The following is a 22,521-nucleotide window of genomic DNA, read 5'->3' on the forward strand; positions in this document are numbered from 1 at the left end:
GTTGGAACATGCTCCCACGAGTCACGCGTCGCCCTCCCGCCGAAGAGTAGGTTGCGACAAGGGGTATACCACCAACTGCTTGCCCTTCAGTGGCATATCCGAGGCAAGGCTCAAAGTCCACTAGATTGTGGTGGGGCATTTCATGTGTCTCCCCCATGGGTTGAGAGACATGTGCATGATCAGTTTGAGGTTGTCGGCTTTCAATGAGTATAGGAGCAGAGTTATTGACATCCTCACTGGGAGTGTATGCCACATTGGGTGGTGTATAGTTGGGAGGCAAGCCATATGGTGGGAAGGCGTGCTTGTTTTGAATTTGCACATAATAGAGGCCGCTCGTACTTCCCAAATCTTTGCCTACCATAGCTGAGGTTGGATTATTCATATGGTTGAGGCCAGATGGGGGCATCAGGTTCACCTTAGCAACAACGCTGGTAACGGCAACTGCAACCGCATTGGCTTCCATTATCTTCTTCATGCTCATCATGGCCTCCATCATTTGGCCATTTGCTTTTTCATGGCCTCCATGTCGGCCTTCATCTGCTTTTGCACCTCCTCTACTTCACCTATTACTCTAGCTCTAGCACGGGTTCGGTAAGGGCGTCGTAAAGCGTGTTCTTTCCTTTTGTTAACAATGATTAAGTTCGTTTTTTTTTCATGGAAAGAATGCAATGAGCAATGCAACCAACGAAAAGCATGGATGTATGCGAATGATGCATAGTTGAAGTATTGCGAATTTTTACGCAAGACATGGGGTTGAATCAATTTAGATTTTCAACATGGTCCATGACATCTTTGTCAAGGTGAAACTAGAAGTAACAAGGACATCAACAGTCCTAAATTTGTTTGGCAGTAGACGAAGCAGTAATGTAACCCGATCCATCTTTTGCCCCAATTTTTGCAAGATGGTTGCTTCCATACTTCAACTTCACTTGATGAACCTTTTTCATAAAAGCATGAGCTTGGTTAAACCCCATAACCCAAGGAATGGCAATTTCAATTGCCAATAATTTGACAACATTTCACAGAGATGAATGACTCGAGCATACTTTAGCTATGCATGGCAAATGTAATTATGAAATTGAGATGCATGAAGAAACATCTTTTCTTAGTTAACCTTGCATTATGTACCATGTTCAGTTATTTTGTTTTTATGTGAAACGGGTTTATGATCCCAACATGGTTGGCTCATGGTACCAAACATATGCAACGAAGAATGCAGCGTGAATTTTCATGCTTCCTTTTTTGTTTTTGTTTTGCAGAGTAAAATGCAAAGATCATGCATGAGTAAACATGAAATCAAATTGTATGCAAAAAACATGTTAGATGCAGATGCATGGTGATGAAGTGAATTATGCAAAATGCAATGCATGAATATGGTAAGTGACAAATGCAGGAACGATGCCATGAAGAGATTCTTATGCGGTGCATGATATGAATGCATTTACGGACATGAGAGACCAAAAAATCATATCTTCTTACTTGGGCATTTGGGGGCACAGTGCCCCATGTGTACAGTTAAGAAGGTGATATGGACCTTCCAGCTTCCTGTGACAAAATATGAGACCAACATACAACGCATGCGTGACGACATGATGCAGATGCACAAAAGCGCAATAGGGGGATGTACACAACATGGCAATATCCTCAAATAATCATACAGCAAAGGCGTACATGACATTTAGGTTATATGCATGGCAGTGTTTAAAACGCACGCAGCGTGTTCGCTTCATGCCCCTATTTTAGGGACCTAAATGGGAGGAACTAAAAGGCTTTTAGTGATAATTCCCAAGGTGGTCATATATCTCTTCATGGTTTCTAGAGGTATCATCCCCTTCAAAAAACATATTGCGGCAGTAGGGACTACCGACAACAATATGTTATCAAAGAAAAACTCAAGATGAGGGTTCACTGTTATCAAGCAAGTTGGAGACCCAACATGACCACAAATTCACCTCCACTCCTTATGTTCCCATGGACCCGGGTATAGGGCCCCTTTTCAACTCACCGTGCGTACAAATAGTGTTGGTGTTTGTGTGCATCAAATGAATAAATATCTATCTCATGCAAACATTTCAAAAACACACTAATATCATCAAAGAGTTATATATAAGAACGTAAGAGAAATAAAAGGAAACCGACAAAAGAGGAAGTCATGATATTGAATGAGATTAGAAGGCCTAACTCTCTAAAAATAGTCCCTAGTGGAGTCGCCAACTGTCGCAACCTACCCTTCAGTGGGAGGGCGATGCGGGGCTCACTGGTGCGTCTTCCATGGGAGTAAAATGTGCGGATTCGCCACCAACATTTATTCAAGGAAAACGTCGGAAAAACCGAAAAAGGTGTGGTATACGAACTTTAATCGTGAAAGGTTCGGGAGTTGTTTTTACGCACGGGGAAGGTATTAGCACCCCATGCGTTCTTCACAAGGGACAACAACCTTTAATCAAGTGTGCAAATATGACTTCAAAATGTTTTATTTTCCCTTTTTTATGTCTTTTTGGGTTTTTATGCTTTTTATGTGTTTTGTATTTTTTTGTGGTCGACAAGGGTGTTTCCCTTGCTCCTACGTATCCTCAACTGCGATGAGGAAATCAGACCTACATAGTTCTTTTTGAACTAAACGTTGGTTAAGTTGTTTTGATCTTTTTCCGCAAGATCGATTTTAATGGAACAAAAGTTGTTTAAGGCGTTGGACCATTAAACGATCTTTTGATTTTTGGAAAGGAGAGAAACATTAAGGCGTTGGACCATTAACGATCTCTTGGTTTTGAAAGGAGAGAAACGTTAAGGCATTGGACCATTAACGATCTCTTGGGGTGGTCGACAAAAGTGGGGCTTTTGCTCCTACGTATCCTCAATTGCGATGAGGAAATCAGACCTACGTAGTTCTTGCAAAAGTGGTAAAGTTACATGCTGATTTTATGCTTTTGACGGTCCATGTTAACCGATAAAAGCAAAGAGGATTGTTTAAGGCGTTGGACCTTAAAATGGTTTTTAGTGATTTTTGCGGACAAAGCTTGATTTGTGAGTTGATTTTAGCTTTATTTTCACTTTGGTTATTTAGTCAATTCATTCAAGGAAACTTTCAAAGAAAAACGTCCGATTGATTTTTTTGATTATTTTATTCGATGATATTTTGATTATTTTATTATTATTTTGCCTTTTTGGGTTCAACCGTGGTTACAGTGTGAACGATCGGTTAGATTTTGTAGCAGTGATTAAACGAGATTACAACACAAATGATCGGTTGAAATTCATTTTATCATTTATTAGGTGAGAAAATGACTTAAATAAATGGTTAAAAACTTGTTAAAGCGGAAGAAAAGAAAACTGAAAGTAAGCGAAATTAAAGTGAAAGTACACAAAACAAGTAGGGACCATTAAGGGTGCATAGAATGAATTGAAAGATTCAATTTTGGGAACTTACTGGTTGAAGACTGAAGAACGACCGAAGAACGGTGAAGAACAATGAAGAATTTCCACAGAATCGCTTACGGAAGCACTTCGACTCGATTTTTCTTCACGAAAACGTGTTTTTTTTGCCCAAAATAGCCGAAATGCATAGCTTAGGGGTCATGAACATTTTGAAACAGCCCCCCCCCCCCTCCCCTATTTATAGGGAAAAAGGGAGGTGCTTGTCGCCCAGAGGCTTCTTGAGGAAGATTTCTAAGCGCACCCCAATTACTAAGTTCACCTCCCTTTTCATACTTTACGGAAAAGTTACAGAAGCCTTACGAAAGTGTTTCGGATTTGATTTTCATCTTTTTTTCTCTTCCCTTTCACCAATGTTAAGTGAAATATGTTTACCCAAAGTTTTCAGAAATTTTACAGAAGCATTAAGGAAACCACGAAAGCCCCAGAAACCATTTTTCAAGAACGTGGAGGAGCTTGCCGCCCAGTTGCTTTCTCCTTAAGCAACCCAACTTCCAAAATGTTCCGGAAGGGCCTAGATTCGAATTGATATTTACACCCCTATCTTGATAAGTTCACCCCCATTTTTGTGTTTTTGGCCGTTTTCTTTCCGAAATCTCATGAAACTTTACGGATTCCACCGCGATGAGTGTTAAACCTTCCGAAGTGAAATTAGAGTGTAACAGTTTATTTACACACCCCACTTTGCTAAATACAATCTCGTTTTTGTGTTTTTGACCAGTTTCTTCTTGAAACATATTGGAACTTTACGGATTCCACAACGATGGGTGTTAAACATTTTGAGGTGGTCAAACGAAGGTCGCATGCCGACAAACAATGGTCCCCGGATGAAATTAGGGTATGTCAGACTCTAACTAGTTCAGGATAATAAGGCAATTTTAAGGACATAAAATCAACTAATCCAGAGTTTTAAAACACTTGATAACAATCAAATGTCTCATCATTAAAGAAATCTATGTCTAGGTACTTAGGGACTAAGATGATCCTAGAAGAAAATTGAGAATTATACTGTAGACATTGATCATAAGAAGAAAATAGAGTAGATGATCGTGGGGATGACAAGGAAGGAGGAATTGGTGTTGTGGGTGCTTCAGATGGTCCGTGGTGGCGATGGCCAGTAGAAGTGGTGATGGAGGACGTTCCCTTTTGCTTCTTCGATGATTCTGCCATTAGATAGTTTTAACAAATTTCAATCGGTGGAATCGAAAGAGGAATGAAAATGATGAAGATTGGGCTTTGTGGGTCATGATTTGGTTAAGAATTGAGGGAGATATGAAGGTTTGAAGATTAGAGAAAAAGAGGCACGTCGAGAGGAGTGTGGCTGCGCAACGCAACTGGTTTACGTGAGTATTTGTAGAAGATGATGTTGTGTAATCAATTACAAGGTTTGGTAATCGATTACAAGGTCACTTAGCCTTCTGGTAATCGATTACAAGATGTTGTAATCGATTACAGGCTATCTATTCTTGTGTAATCGATTACACGTAATGGTAATCGATTACCAGAACACTAACTAGGCTTGTTCCTCTAAAAAATATCTATGTCTATGCTAAAAACATCTAACTATATCAATCATCAACACTCATACGTATTTAATTCAATCAATCAAGCATCAATCACACAATAATACATCAATCAAACATAATAACAAGAATTTCTAGTAGTTAAGCAAAATCAAGCAAAATAGCTTACTTAACACAAACAATCAATCATTAAGCATAGATGTTTCAATCAATCAATCCTTATTTATCCAAATCACTAACATCTAAGAGACCTAATTCTCTTCTAATGGCAAAGTATGTTTCTTTGGGGAGAGGTTTTGTAAAGATATCAGCAAGCTGATTCTTTGTATCAACAAATTCTAGCACACGATCTCCCTTTAGAACATGATCTCTTAGAAAATGATCCCTAATTTCTATATGCTTGGTTTTAGAGTGTTGAACTGGATTTTTGAAGAGATTGATTGCACTTGTATTATCACACCTAATGGGTATATGGTCAAGAAGGATTCCATAATCAGAGAGTTGTTGCTTCATCCATAAAATTTGTGCACAACAACTACCGGCAGAAATATATTTCGCTTCTGCAGTGGATAAAGCAACACTATTTTGTTTCTTACTATGCCAAGAGACTAGAGCAGACCCAATGAATTGACAAGTTCCACTTGTGCTCTTTCTATCTATTTTAGAACCGGCAAAGTCTGAATCAGAGTATCCTATTAAGGTGCATGTGGAATTTCTAGGATACCATAAACCTATATTCATAGTACCTAATAAATATCTTATGATTCTTTTAACGGCACTAAGGCGTGATTGTTTGGGATTTGATTGAAATCTAGCACACATACACACACTAAACATTATATCAGGTCTGCTAGTAGATAAATAAAGAAGGAATCCGATCATACCTCGATATTTCTTAACATCTATTGACTGACCGGTTTCATCTTTATCTAAATAACAAGCAGTGCTCATTGGTGTAGCCATGTGCTTCACATTTTCCATGTCGAATCTTTGAATTAACTCTTTGCAGTACTTGGATTGATTGACAAAAATTCCATCCTTGGTTTGTTTAATTTGTAATCCAAGAAAGAAATTAAGTTCTCCCATCATTGACATTTCAAATTCACTTTGCATGTCATGAGAGAATTCCTTGCACAATAATTCATTAGTAGATCCAAAAATAATATCATCAACATAAATTTGAACCAATAAAATATCATGTGATTTTCTCTTTATGAAAAGAGTAGTATCTACTTTTCCTCTAGAGAAATCCTTTTCTAAAAGGAACTTACTCAGGTGCTCATACCATGCCCTAGGGGCTTGTTTCAAACCATATAAAGCCTTTTTCAATCTATAAACATGATTTGGCTTATCTAACATTTCAAAACCGGGGGTTGTTCAACATATACTTCTTCTTGAGTTAAGCCATTTAGAAAAGCACTTTTAACATCCATTTGATAAAGCTTAAAATTCATTATGGATGCATAAGCTAAAAGCATTCTAATGGCTTCCAATCTTGCAACTGGAGCATATGTTTCTTCATAATCTATTCCTTCTTCTTGATTATATCCTTTTGCAACTAATCTAGTCTTATTCCTAATGATTATGCCATGTTCATCTAACTTATTCCTAAATACCAATTTTGTTCCTATGATGGGGTAGTTTTCAGGTTTCTCTACTAGTTCCCACACATTGTTTCTCTCAAACTGATTTAGTTCTTCTTGCATAGCAACTATCCAATGATCATCTATTATGGCTTCATTTATATTTTTAGGTTCAATCATAGACACAAAAGCCATATTATTGCATAAATCTTTAAGAGAATGTCTAGTTGTTACCCTTTTTGAGATGTCATCAAGAATGTTGTCAAGGGGATGATCTCTTGAAGCTTTCCACTCTCTTGGAAGATCATTATTTGCTTTGACTTCTACTGGAGGATCTTCATTGCTTCCTTCTCCTTTTCCTTTAGAATCTTGTCTATGAATGTGCATTTGTTCTAAAGATTCTACAATATCATCTAAAATATCCTTTCTTGGAGAAATAGCATTAGACTCATCAAAGGAAACATGAATTGATTCTTCAATTGTCATTGTTCCCTTATTATATATTCTATAGGCCTTACTATTCATAGAATATCCAAGGAAAATTCCTTCATCTGACTTAGCATCAAACTTTCCTAAGTTTTCTTTTCCATTGTTTAATACAAAACATTTACAACCAAAAACATGAAGATGTGATATGTTCGGTTTTCTACCATTGAATAGTTCATATGGAGTTTTCTTTAAAATGGGTCTTATTAAAGCCCTATTCATGATATAGCATGCAGTATTAATGGCTTCAGCCCAAAAATATTTTGGAAAAGGAGTATCATTTAATAAGGTTCTAGCAATTTCTTCCAAAGACCTATTTTTCCTTTCAACAACTTCATTTTGTTGAGGGGTTCTAGGTGCAGAAAAGTTATGTTCAATGCCATGCTTTTCACAAAATAGATCAAATTCTTTATTTTCAAACTTACCCCCATGATTACTTCTAATAGATATAATTTTGAGATTTTTCTTATTTTGAATAACTTTTGCAAGTTTCTTAAATGCTTGAAATGCATCATTCTTATGAGTGATAAATAGTATCCAAGTATATCTAGAATAATCATCAACAATGACAAGTGCATAATAGCTTCCACCAAAACTCATAATTCTAGATGGACCAAACAAATCCATGTGTAACAATTGTAATGGTTGAGTAGTAGAAACAATGTTTTTAGATTTGAAAGAAACTCTAGTTTGTTTTCCCTTTTGACATGCATCACACAATCTATATTTTTCAAATTTCAATTTAGGCAAATCAAAACCTAAATCTTTTGAAATTAATTTATTTAAGTGTTCCATGTTTATGTGAGCAATACGTTTATGCCATAGCCATGGATCATCATCTTTGCTGAGAAAGCATTTATTATTATCTAGTTTTTGGCTTAAGTCTATCATATAACCATTGTTGACTCTATACCCTATATGCTTTATATTAGTATCATGTTTATGTTCAATGAGACATTTTTGAGAATCAAATGATACTAGATAGCCTTTATCACATAATTGACTAACACTAAGCAAGTTGTGCTTAAGGCCTTGAACAGGTAGAACATTTTCAATGGAGTTTGAAGAATTCATACCTATTTTTCCAACTCCAAGAATTCTACCTTTGTTGTTGTCACCATAAGTTACATGCCCGCTTTTCTTGGGAGAGATATGTGTGAACATTGATGAATCTCCCATCATATGTTTTGAACAACCGCTATCTATGTACCATTTCTTCTTCAAGGATACCTACATGATCAAGTTTGTGACTTAGGTACCCAAACTTTATTGGGTCCTTGGGTGTTAGTGTTAACTAAAGATCCTTTTGGGACCCATATCATTTTGATATTGTTGCAATTTTTCTTAAAATAACATGTAGATGTGCCATGCCCTTTTCTTCCACAATAAAAACATGTAATGAAAGGAGAATTATATTTTTGTGAGGATGAAAAGAAACTTTTGTAAAACTTTGGTTGTTTTTCTGGTTTGTATCCAATTCCTACTTTATCAAGAATACATCTTTGATTTCCTAATATGACATCTAGGTTATTCTTGCCAATAGAAAATTTTGCAAGTGAGTTTTTCAAATTTTTAATTTCTTCTACATATTTGCTACAACATTTACATGAATTTACTTTTTCATTAGTCATAGTAGAAACATGAACTTTATCACTAGATTTAGAGATTGAAACTTCAGTTTTAAGAATATCTATTTCTCTGTTTAATTTTGAAATTTCTTTCTCTAAATCTGAAATTGTTTTCTTAGATGAAGAAATAAGTTTTGCTAGTTTAATTGATTCACTATGTAATTCAGCAAATGCATCTTGTAACTCATCAAAAGAAATAGATTTGTTAGAAGATGTTACCTCTTTGTCGCTTTCATAATTTTTGCCCATTAGACATAGATTAATCATTTCTTTTTCAGAATCATCAGATGATTCTAAGTCGTTATCATCCCATGTGATATAGGCCTTTGCCTTCTTATCTCCAATAGTCTTCTTTTCAGACTTCTCTATCTTTTTCTTAAAGATTGGACAATCAGCCCTCAGATGTCCAGGTTGATTGCACTCAAAGCATTTTGGGATTTGAAATGACTCTCCAGTCCTTCTTTTAGGTTTGAAGTTTTGTCTTCTTTGATTTCCTCTCATTCTAATAAATTTGTTGAATCTTTTGACAAAGAGGCTAAGATCTTCATCTTCATCAAAGTCAATTGAATCTTCTATGTCACTTTCCTCTTGGATTGAAGATGAGGCTTTAAGAGCAATTCCCTTCTTCTTCTTATCATTTTCTTCATGTTGATTTAGTCTTTGCAACTCCATCTCATGTTCCTGTAATTTTCCAAATACTGTAGCAAGAGACATAATAGACAAATCTCTAGATTTTGTGATGGTTGTTACTTTTGGTTGCCACTCTCTACTTAGACATCTTAACACTTTATTTATGAGATCCTCGTTTAGAAAAATTCTTCCTAATGATGCAAGATAATGTGACACACAAAGTAACATCAGCTTATCACCCTCAGACCAATGGGTAGGCAGAAGTATCAAACAGGGAGTTGAAATTTTTTTTGGAGAAGATGGTAGCTTCTACAAGAAAGGACTGGTCCATTGAAATTTTTTTGGAAGTCTAACCCCATTACAAGCCTAGAAAGTCCTTCGGATTCAATTTTGTGTGTTCATTGCTGTATGAGATGAGATGAAATGCAAAGGTTGGAACTTGTGTTGGTTGTTTATGATGAAATAAGCCTAAACACTTGAGCTTGAGTGAAACAATGACTGTGAGGTTTTGGTTGATGATCCTTCCTTGATTTCTATCATGCTTACTAGCTTATTTCTGCTGTGACTCTAATGCATATGCTCCTATCTTTGAAAAGCTGCATGCTTGTGAGAAGTGATCGATTTAAGCATTCCATGATATTCAGTTCATATGGTTGAATTCCTTTATGAATCAGACACCATTTTCTTTTGATTAACCACTGTCTTTGTCACTTGAGGACAAGTGAGTTTTTCTTTCTTTGCTTGAGGACAAGCAAAGCTGTAAATTTAAGGGAGTTTGTTAGTCACCTTATACGATTAACTTTTGTATACAAATCATTTTCCAAAACTTGTATAGTTCCCAATTTATGGTTATTTTTTAGTGATTTTGTAAATTAATTTTGTTTTATGCATAAAGTTGTCTCTATAATATGTCCATTGGATTTAATGATGAAATATGTGCAATTTTAGGTGAAAAAGAGGCTAAGTCATGAAGTGCCAAAAGTGATAGTTGAGCTTAGCTCATCAGTAGGCTAAGCGCGCATCCACTGCTAAGCGCAGATTCAATGCTCTTAGCACAACAGAAAAATCTGGCAGGCCATCAGCATCAAGGTTGTGTGCTAAGCGCGAGATCAGTGCACTAAGCGCAATAGTTGTCTTCAGCCAGGCTCAGAGCACAACAGGCACTAAGCCCGAATCCACTTACTGGTGCTACGCACGAGGGTGGCGCTGAGCGCAACATTTCAAATTCAGATCCTATTTAAAGCCTGTCTTGTGCAGAATTAGGGTACAAAACTTTTACACAGATTTTTTCAACATTCCAGAGCACACCACAGTGCCTATTTCGGGAAAAGAGCTCTGGAGGCAGCAAGAGGAGAAACTTTTGCAAAGATACCTAGGTTTTTTAATCTCATTATTGTTAGGGTTTCTTCTATAATGGCTGGCAAAACACCCTTGTTGGGGATTTCTAAAGAACAACTGATGTAATTACTTTAATATCTAATTGATTGTGTTTCGTGTGTTCAATGCTTCTTTCAGTGCTTAAATTCCGTATGCTCTTGGTCTGATCACCCATTTGTGTGCATAGTTAGGTGACTTTAGCATTGGGAAATGTATTGTTGCCTTAGAACTTGAATGAAGCAGAATTGAAACTTAGTCTTACAAGAGGGATCTGTGGATTAAGTTTTGGTTTTAAGTATGTTGTTACAATAATTCTATTTAGTCTAAGTCTAGTCCAACAAGAGGGATTTGAGGACAAAGCTTAGGCTAAATTAGTCTAAACTTTCATAAGCTATTTAAGCTAAGTCTAATCAACAAGAGGGATCTGAGGATGAATCTAAGTCTAAACCTAGGAGGGCTGTCTAAATTTAGCCTAGTCCAACAAGAGGGATCTGAGGATGAAGCTTGGATTGATTCAGTCTAACTAGGGGTCGAGGTTTAGTAATTTAGGCTACAACACAGAACACAAAAGCATGATTGATTAGAGAAACATCTTTATATACATCAGCTCGTCTGCTAGAAAGACCTAACACCTTTACCTACTGCTGTCAATTTTACTTACTTGCATTTTTACTGTTTTTAGCCTAGAAATAGTTTAATTCTATTCCAAATCATCAATTATCAATGTTTCTTTCAACAACGCCTTATTCCTGAATTTAACCTTGTCTTAGACTAGTTCCCTGAGTTCGATACTCGGATTCATCCGTTTTAATTTTAAATACTTGACGATCCGGTGCGCTTTCCGATAAACCAGATTTCGCTTGAACATATTTGCATAAAGAAAAAGTTGACCAAAAAGTAACTGCAGGGGAAATCCAACAAAGTATTTATGGCGTTGTTGCCAAGGAACTAGATTAAAGAAGAGTTTAGTTCAATTTTACGACATTGCTTTATATTTTTTCTTTTCTGATTCATTGATTCTTTTGTTCATATTTTAGTTATCGTACATTCAATGTTCTTTTGAACTGGATAATTGTTGTTTTATTTTCTTGTATGCAAAGAAGATCTGCTGCAGGTGATTTGATTCCCATTGATTTGGAGATTAACGCCACTTGTAGAAGGCGTAATTCAGAGAGAATCAGAATTTTTTTGCAAGATTTAGAAGCAGCAGCAACTCCAAAAGAAGAACCTCGATCTTCCAAGGCATCTTCTAGTTTTCCTATTGCAGGGCATTCTTATATAGAATCTGTTGAAGACACAATCATGGCTGAAGAGCCAAGAAGAGTAACCCTGGAGGATTATTCATGTTCTACTTTGCCATAATTTTTCACTAGTATTGCACAACCAGAAGTTCAAGCTCAAACAATTACATATCCTCCTTCTTTGATACAGCTAATTCAAAATAATTTGTTTCATGGTTTACCCAATGAAGACCCTTATGCTCACTTGGCCACCTATATAGAGATATGCAATACTATTAGGTTGGCGGGTGTGCCTGCGGATGCAATCAGGTTGAGTCTGTTCTCATTTTCTTTATCTGGAGAAGCTAAGAGGTGGCTTCACTCTGTTAAAGGAAACAGTATGAAGTCATGGGATGAAGTGGTAGAAAAGTTCTTAAAGAAGTACTTCCCTGAATCAAAGACTGCAGAAGGCAAAGCTGCCATCTCTAACTTTCATCAATTTCCAGATTGTCATACCCTAATTTCATCTGGGGACCTTTGCTTGATGACATGCGACTTTTCTTTGGTCCTTGTGAGGTGCTTGGCACCCATCATTAGGCAATTTGTGAAATTCCGGGACATGCCGAAAAACAAAAGAAAATATTGATGCACAATCCGTAAGGTTCCGTGACACACCGGAAATCAAATGGAAGCATCATTGCACAAATAAGTGAGGTTCCGTAACGTTCCGTAAGTCAAAAAGGGGATGATTATGTAATCCACAAGGTTCCGTAACATTACGAAAAGAAAACAAGTATCGTTACGAAATTCGTAAGTTTCCGTAACTTTACGAAAAAAGAATCACCAAAAAAAAGGCAGGGGGGTGTACTTAGTAAAAATGGGGGTGCAAATAGCACCCATGCCCACTTGGGCCCTCCAGAATATTCATCCAGAAGGCTGTTGCTTCTGGAGGAAGCAACCCTGCTCGCCTGGGCGAGCTGGGCGGCAAGCATCTCCCCTATTTTGCTATAAATAGGGGAGGAAGTGAAGAAGAAAAGGGTTTAGCCCCTTAGGCACTTCTCTCTCTTTCGAATTTGCTTGGAAAAATTGTTTCCGTGAAGAAAATCTAAGCCGAGGCGCTTCCGAAACGTTTCCGTAACGTTTTCCGTGAAGAATTTCCCAAAGGTTTCAACCGTTCTTCAACGTTCTTCATTCGTTCTTCATCGTTCTTCGATCTTCAACGGGTAAGTACCTCGAACCAAGCTTTTCGATTCATTTTATGTACCCGTGGTGGTCCACATTGTGTTTTGTGTATTTCTATTCTCGTTTCATTTACTTTTTATGCCCCCCTTTTGACGTGCTTAAGCCATTTTACTTAAGTCATTTCTCGCTTAACTTAAAAATAAAATAAATTTCCACCGAACGTTTGAATTGTATTATCCGTTAACTTCGGTTAAAATGAATTCCGACCGTTCGGTCGTGCCGTAATCACGTTGGAAATCAAAAAGAGAAAAAAAATAATATAATAATAAAAAAATATCTTTCAGCAAAATAAAGCAGAAAATCAATCGGACGTTTTCTCTTTGGGATTTCTCATTCTTAATTGAATTGACTAAATAACTAAAGTGAAACTAAGGCTAAAATCAACTCGCCTAGTCAAGCTCGTCCATAAAAATAGGTTTTTGAAGTTTGTCATTTCAATTTCTTACTAAGTAAAATGGATCATTTTTAAGGTCCAACGCCTTAAAATGATCACCTTGTAAAAAAGAATCACTTGATAAGAAAGAACTACATAGGTCTGATTTCCTCATCGCAATTGAGGAATACGTAGGAGCAAAGGGAAACACCCTTGTCGACCACAAAAAGAGAAAAATATAAAAAGGGTATAAAGGATATAAAGACATAAAAAGGGAACGTAAAAATCAAAGTCATGTTTGCACATTCGATTAAAGGTTGCCGTCCCTTGTGACGGACGTGTGGGGTGCTAATACCTTCCCCGTGCGTAAATACAACTCCCGAACCTTTCACTTAAAAAGTTCGTAGATCGCGTCTTTTCCGGTTTTTCCGACGGTTTCCTCAAATAAACGTTGGTGGCGACTCCGCGCGTATTGCTTTCGTGGAACACGCATCCCGCGAGTCACGCGTCGCCCTCCCGCCGAAGGGTAGGTTGCGACAGTTGGCGACTCCACTGGGGACTGTTTTTAGAGAGTTAGGCCATTTAATCTTGTGCAAAGTTTTGCCATGACTTACTCCTTTGTTGGTTTCCCTTTATTATGTTCTTGTATATATAACTCTTTGATGCTTTTAGTGCATTTTTGTATGCATGAGGTAAATATTTATTCATTTAATGCACACAAACACTAACACTATTTGCACACACGGTGAGTTGAAAAAGGGCCCTATACCCGGGTTCATGGGAACATAAGGAGTGGAGGTGAATCCGTGATCATGCTAGGTCTTTGACTTGCATGATTACAGTGAACCCTCATCTAGAGTTTTTCTCTTTGAAAACATATTGTTTCTAGTAGTCCCTACTGCTGCAGTATGTTCTTCGAAGGGGATGATACCTCTAGAAACCATCAAGAGAGATATGACTACCTTGGGGGTTATCACTAAAAGCCTAGTTAGCTCTCTCCCTTATAGGTCCCTTAAATAGGGGCACGGAGCAAACACGTTGTGTGCCATTTTTCACACTGCCATGCATAAGTATCATATACCCTTTTGCTTATATTTGTTTGTGAATATTGTCCTACTATGTACATCCCCGCGTTGTGCCTTTCGCATATGCATCATGCGTGGGTTTCGTCTTTGATCCCCTCACTTTAGCAAACCGACGGAGGGTCCGTGTCGCCTTCTTAAAAGCATACGTTGGGTGCCACGCTGCCCAAACGTTGTATCCAAGAAGGAAACAATTTCTTGGGCTCCCGTATTCGTAAATTGAATCTGTGTCATATGCATTTCTTCATGCATTCATCCATTCCACCCATGATAGATGTCGGAGTTTTGATTCGCACTAGATTTTATTTCACTTTAGTAAAACATGGGATCGAGTCAAAAGCCTTCGCTTAAAAAGAGGTTCTATCAAGTCAAAATCAAGAGGTTAGAGGTCACTAATTTACGAGAGTTGGGGCAGTTAATGGGTCAACTTCAACGGCAAGCCTTCTGCAAAGCCTACGGTAAGATTTGGGACCTAGCTATGGTAGAAGTCTCCATGGAACCGATTGCATCCCTTTCCTAGTATTATGACCAGCCCCTAAGGTGCTTCACATTCGAGGACTTCCAGCTAGTGCCGACTGTGAAAGAGTTTGAAGAAATCCTGGGATGCCCACTGGGAGGAAGGAAGCCATATCTTTTCTCTAGGTTCTATCCTTCCACGACAAGAGTTGCCAAGGTAGTGAAAATCTCAGCACAAGAGTTGGACCGGGTAAAGCAAAACAGGAATGGGGTAGTCGGAGTACCAAGGAAGTATTTGGAGGAAAGGGCAAAGGCCTTGGAAAATCAAGGCAAATGGGCTTTCTTTTATTGACATCTTGGTGCTTTTGATCTTTGGAGTTGTCCTCTTTCCGAATATGGAAGGGTTAGTGGACCTAGCAGTGATTGACGCTTTCCTCGCCTTTCATCATGGCAAGGAAAGCCCGGTCGTCGCCATTTTGGCCATGTATGACACGTTCGACCGGGGAGGTGAAAAGAGTGGCGCAAGAATTGTTTGTTGTGCACTAGCTCTCTATGTGTGGCTGGTTTCACACCTTTTTCTCCAAGAAGGAAGGAAGAATTAGGATTCTATCTTCATACGAAGGATGTCCAAATGTTCCCTTGATGGAACAAGGGGTTGTATTAATTATAATCCCGTCCTCGCCATAAGACAGCTTGGCTACCCCATGAGAGAAGTGCCATCAGATGAAAGCATCACGCCTTTCATCGCACGGGGTTTCAGTGACCACAACGCAAGGGTACTCCAAGGAGTTCGCAAGGCATGGGATGCGGTGTGAAGAAAGGACAGAGAGCTTAGGGGAAGCAGTAATGGGATCATCGGCGGCTATCATAAGTGGCTGAGAGTCCGAACACAAGGATTGGATTGGCTCCCAAATCTAAAGACTGTGAGAGACGATGAGGTTAAAGCTTCAAAAGAAAGTGATGAGGTACAAGCCCTAAAGGCAGAGCTTGAAAGAGCCCGAGTAGTCGAAGAGAAGTTCAAGTCCATAGCCATCAAAGTCTGAAAAGAGTATGATGAACTAAGGGACGTCAATATGGCCATAGCTGAAGCCTTGGAACGAGAAACCAAGAAGGCCCGAAAGGAAGAACACGACCAAAGCAAAGTTTTGAGGGGCTTTATAGGGCAGCAATAGTGAGCTCAAGCTCCGAAGAGGTGAAAGGAATCATCACGGGTCAAAGGCATGATCTTGAAGGACGAGCTAAAGGTTTGCCTTAGGTCGAAAAGAAATTTGTCCCAACAGTTAAGCGAGACTAAAGGGAATATGTGGGCCATCATCGATAAGTGCAAAAAGAAGCTAAATCTAGCGGCGACTCACGAGCAAAGGCTAGAGGATGAGTACACCAAGATATCAGCAGAAAGGGAAGCAAGGGAAAGGGTAATTGATTCATTGCACCAAGAGGCAACAATGTGGACGGACCGATTTGCTCTTACTTTGAACAGGAGTCAAGAACTTCCCCGATTGCTAGCCAAGGCCAAAGCAGTGGTGGACACCTACTCCGCCCCCGAGGAGATCCACGGACTTCTCAGCTATTGTCAGCATATGATAGACTTAATGGACCATATGATTGGAAACCGCTAGGAAGTTTGTATTGTCGCTTAGATCTTGACTAGTTTTAACTTTTTGAATAAGATGAGTTTATCCCACGTTTTTACTCCAAAATTCAGTGCGAATCAAGTCACTCCCGCATTTTATCTCTACCATGCATTGTATGTTGGTCTCGTCCTTTGTCACGGGAAGCCGGAAGGTCCATATCACCTTCTTAATTGTACACATGGGGCACTGCACCCCCAAATGCGCAAGTAAGAAGAGATAATTTTCCGGGCTCTCGTGTCCGTAAAATGCATTCATATCATGCACCGCATAAACATCTCTTCAGCATCATAATGAACATATCGTTCCTGCATTTGTCCGTTATCACATTCCCATTTTGCACGAGTCATTGCATCATCATATGCGTTCAACATACTTTTTGTTTGCTCATACATGATCCTTGTATTTTCCTCTACAAAACAAAAACAAAAAAAAAAGGGAAGTACGAAAATTCACGCTGCATTCTTAGTTGCATATATTCGGTACCATGAGCCAACCATGTTGGGATCATAAACCCATTTCACTTAAAAACAAAATGATTGAACATGGTACCTAATGCATGTTTAACTAAGAAAGGATGTTTCTTCGGGCATCTCAATTTCATAATTACATTTTCCATGCATAGCTTAAAGTATGCCCGAGTCATTCATCCCTATGAGATGTTGTTGAAGTATTGGCGATCAGAATTGCCATTCCTTGGATTATAGGGTTGAACCAAGCTCATGCTTTTACAAAAAGGTTCATCAAGTCAAGTTGAAATATGGAAGTAACCGTCTTGCAAAATTGGGGAAAAAGATGAATCGAGTCACATCACTGCTTCATCTACTGCCAAACATATTTAGGATTGTTGATGTCCTTGTTACTTCCAGTTTCACCTTGACAAAGATGTCATGGACCATGTTGAAAATCTAAATTGATTCAACCCCATATCCTGCGTAAAATTTCGCAATACTTCAACTGTACATCATTCGCATACATCCATGCTTTTCATTGGTTGCATTGCTCATTGCATTCTTTCCTTGAAAAATAAAATAAAATAAAATAAAATGAACTTAATCATTGTTATCAAAAAGAAAAGGACACGCTTTACGGCGCCCTTACCGAACTCGTGCTAGAGCTAGAGTAATGGGTGAAGCAGAGTGTAGATGCAATTGGCTTTGATGTTTTGATGATGATCATGATGATGTGTTGCAATTGATGCAAATGGGCTTTTCAAGATTAAAATTCAAGACAATACTTCAAGATTACAAGTCACAACATCAAGATGATCACTAGAATATTAGGAAGGGAATTCCTAATTGAATTAGCAAAGGTTTGGCCAAGTGATTTAAAATAAAAAGTGTTTCTCAAAGGTTTTACTCTCTGGTAATCGATTACCAGAGGATGTAATCGATTACCAGTGGCCAAATACGTTTTATAACAGCTATAAAAATTTGAATTCAAAATTTTAGACTGTGTAATCGATTACACAATTTTGGTAATCGATTACCAGCAGTTAGTAAACGTTTTAATTCAAATTTTAAAAGCTGTAATCGATTCCACAATTACTGTAATCGATTACCAGACAGGAATTTCAGAAAAATAATTTCAAGAGTCACAACTTTTCAAAGGCTTTACTCATGACCACCAATGGTATATATATATATGTGACTTAAACACGAAATTGAAGAGAGATTTTCAGAACAACAAAGTGTTTATCCTCTCAAAGAGCAATTTCATTTTATCCTCTTAAGAATTCCTTGGCTAATTCAATTGCAATTCATTAAGGAATTAATTGAGTGCTCAATCTGTAAAATCCATCTCTTTCTAGAGAGATTTGTTCCTCTTCTTCTTCTTATTCTCTAAGGGATTAAGAGACTGTGAGTCTCTTGTTGTAAAGGATCTCTAAACACAAAGGAAGGATTGTCCTTGTGTGTTTAGAACTTGTAAAAGGAATTTACAAGATAGTGGAACTCTCAAGCGGGTTGCTTGGGGACTGGACGTAGGCACAAGGGTGTGGCCGAACCAGTATAAAACTGAGTTTGCATTTTCTCTTCCCTTAATCTCCTTTATTTATTATTGCTTTATATTCATATTCAAGTTGCTTCATTTGAATTAATATTTAAGAAGATTGTCATTAAGGGAATTCATAACTTGAGTAAAAAGTAAAACAGATTTCTAATTAGGGGAAACAGTTTGGAATATCTTAATTCAACCCCCCCTTCTTAAGATATCTGAGGCCACTTGTCTAACAAGTGGTATCAGAGCTTCATTCTTGTACAAGGTTTAGAAGCTTCAAGAAAAAGATGGCCTCAGCAAATTCCTTATTTCCAGAAGGAAATTCTATCAACAGACCTCCAATCTTTAATGGAGAGGGTTACCACTACTGGAAAACCCGAATGCAAATTTTTATCGAGGCAATAGATCTAAATATCTGGGAAGCCATAGAAATAGGGCCTTATATACCCACCACAGTAGAAAGAGTTTCAATAGATGGTAGTTCATCAAGTGAAAGCATAACCATAGAAAAACCTAGAGATAGATGGTCTGAAGAGGATAGAAAACGAGTACAATACAACCTAAAAGCCAAAAACATAATAACATCTGCCCTAGGAATGGATGAATATTTCAGAGTTTCAAATTGTAAGAGTGCTAAGGAAATGTGGGACACTCTTCGATTAACACATGAAGGAACTACAGATGTTAAAAGATCTAGGATAAATGCACTAACTCATGAGTATGAATTATTTAGAATGAATGCAAATGAAAATATTCAGAGTATGCAAAAGAGATTTACACATATAGTAAATCATCTAGCAGCCTTAGGCAAAGAATTTCAAAATGAAGATCTTATAAACAAGGTGCTAAGATGTTTAAGTAGAGAATGGCAACCCAAAGTAACGGCTATTTCTGAATCAAGAGATTTGTCTAACATGTCTCTTGCCACTTTATTTGGTAAGTTGCAGGAACACGAGATGGAACTATTGAGATTGCACCAAAATGAAGAAAATGACAAGAAAAAGAAAGGAATTGCTCTTAAAGCATCATCCTCAATTCAAGAAGAAAGTGATCAGGATAATGATGCAGACGATGATGATGATCTAAGTCTCTTTGTAAAAAGATTCAACAAATTTCTTAAAGTAAGAGGAAATCAGAGGCGACCAAATTTTAAATCAAAGAGAAGGACAGAAAATTCATCCTCTACTCTAAAATGCTTTGAATGCAATCAACCTGGACATCTGAGGGTTGATTGTCCCATCTTCAAGAAAAAGATGGAAAAATCTGAAAAGAAAAATCATAGTGAGAAGAAACTAAAGAAAGCATACATCACATGGGATGAAAATGATTTGGAATCCTCTGATGATTCTGAAAATGAAGAGATAAATCTTTGCCTTATGGCAAAAAGTTACGAAAGTGATGAAGAGGTAACATCTTCAAACAACTTATCTATTTCCTTTGATGAATTGCAAGATGCATTTGCTGATTTGCATAAAGAATCAATTAAACTTGCAAAATTAGTTTCATCATCAAAGAAAACAATTTCAAATTTAGAAAATGAAATTTCAAAATTAAACAAAGAATTAGATCTTCTTAGAAATGAAGTTTCAATCTCTAAAAATGAAAAAGTTAATATCTCCACTATTAATGACAAGAAAATAACAGATTCTTGTAGTTGTTGTGATAAATATGTAAAAGAAATTAAAGAGTTAAAAAATTCTCTTGCAAAATTTTCATGTTATATTAAGTAAACAAAGATATGTGTCTAATAAAAATGGACTAGGATATAAATCTGAAAAACTACAAAAGGTTCATAAAAACTTTTTCACTTCCACACAAAAATGTAATTCTAATTCTATCACTTGTTTTTACTGTGGAAGAAGAGGACATGGCATATCAACTTGCTACTTCAAGAAAAATTACAGTAACATGAAAATGATATGGGTCCCAAAAGGATCCTCAGGTTATACTAACATGCAAGGACCCAATAAAATTTGGGTACCTAAGTCAAAAACTTGATTATGCAGGTATCTTTGAGAAAGAAGTGGTACATAGATAGCGGATGCTCAAAACATATGACTGGAGATGCATCAAATTTTACACACATATCTCCAAAGAAAAACGGGCATGTAACATATGGTGACAACAACAAAGGTAGAATTCTTGGAGTGGGTAAAATAGGTACAAATTCTTCAAACTCCATTGAAAATGTTCTACTTGTTGAAGGCCTTAAGCACAACCTGCTTAGCGTTAGTCAACTATGTGACAAAGGCTATCTAGTATCATTTGATTCTCAGAAATGTCTTATAGAACATACGCATGACATTAATATAAAGCATGTAGGACATAGAGTCAATAATGTTTACATGATAGACTTAAGCATAAAACAAGAAAACAATCATTGCTTTCTTAGTAAAGATGATGATCCATGGTTATGGCATAAAAGAATTGCTCACATAAACATGGATCACTTAAATAAATTAATTTCAAAAGATTTAGTAGTTGGTTTGCCTAAATTGAAATTTGAAAAAGATAAACTATGCGATGCATGTCAAAAGGGCAAACAAACAAGAGTCTCATTCAAATCTAAAAATGTTGTTTCAACCACTCGACCATTACAGTTATTGCATATGGATCTATTTGGTCCATCTAGAACCATGAGTTTTGGAGGAAATTACTATGCTTTAGTTATAGTTGATGATTTTTCTAGATATACTTGGACATTATTTATTACACATAAAAGTGATTCATTCCAAGTATTTAGGAAACTTGCTAAAGTCATACAAAACAAGAAAAATCTCAAGATTGCATCCATTAGAAGTGATCATGGGGGTGAATTTGAAAATAAAGATTTTGAATTATTTTGTGATGAACATGGTATTGAACATAATTTTTCTGCACCAAGAACCCCTCAACAAAATGGAGTTGTTGAGAGGAAAAATAGGTCATTGGAAGAAATTGCAAGAACTTTATTAAATGATACTTCTCTTCCAAAGTATTTTTGGGCTGAAGCTGTCAATACTGCATGTTACATCATGAATAGAGCCTTGATAAGACCTATTTTAAAGAAAACCCCATATGAGTTATTTAACGGTAGAAAACCCAATATTTCTCATCTACATGTTTTTGGTTGTAAGTGCTTTGTACTTAATAATGGTAAAGATAATCTAGGAAAATTCGATGCAAAATCTGATGAAGGCATTTTTCTTGGATATTCTTTACAAAGCAAAGCATATAGAATATTTAATAAGAGAACTATGAATATAGAGGAATCCATTCATGTTACCTTTGATGAATCTAATGCTATATTGTCAACAAAGAATATGCTAGATGACATTGCAGATTCTTTAGAACATATGAACATTCATGAACAAGATTCCAAAGGAAATGACAAAGGAAACAATGAAGATCCTCCAGAAGAAGGCAAATCCAATGATGCACTCCCAAGAGAATGGAAAACTTCAAGAGATCATCCCCTCGACAACATTATTGGTGATATCTCAAAAGGGGTAACAACTAGACACTCTCTTAAAGATTTATGCAATAATATGGCTTTTGTATCTATGATTGAACCTAAAAATATAAAAGAAGCCATAGTAGATGATAATTGGATCATTGCCATGCAAGAAGAACTAAACCAATTTGAAAGAAACAATGTGTGGAAATTAGTAGAAAAACCTAAAAATTATCCTATCATAGGAACAAAATGGGTTTTTAGAAATAAATTAGATGAACATGGTATAATCATTAGAAATAAAGCCAGGTTAGTAGCAAAAGGGTATAATCAAGAAGAGGGAATAGCCTATGAAGAAACATATGCTCCTGTTGCAAGATTAGAAGCCATTAGAATGCTTTTGGCATATGCATCCATAATGAACTTT

Source organism: Glycine max, chromosome 20, assembly GCF_000004515.6.
Source record: "Glycine max cultivar Williams 82 chromosome 20, Glycine_max_v4.0, whole genome shotgun sequence".
Classification (NCBI taxonomy): domain Eukaryota; kingdom Viridiplantae; phylum Streptophyta; class Magnoliopsida; order Fabales; family Fabaceae; genus Glycine; species Glycine max.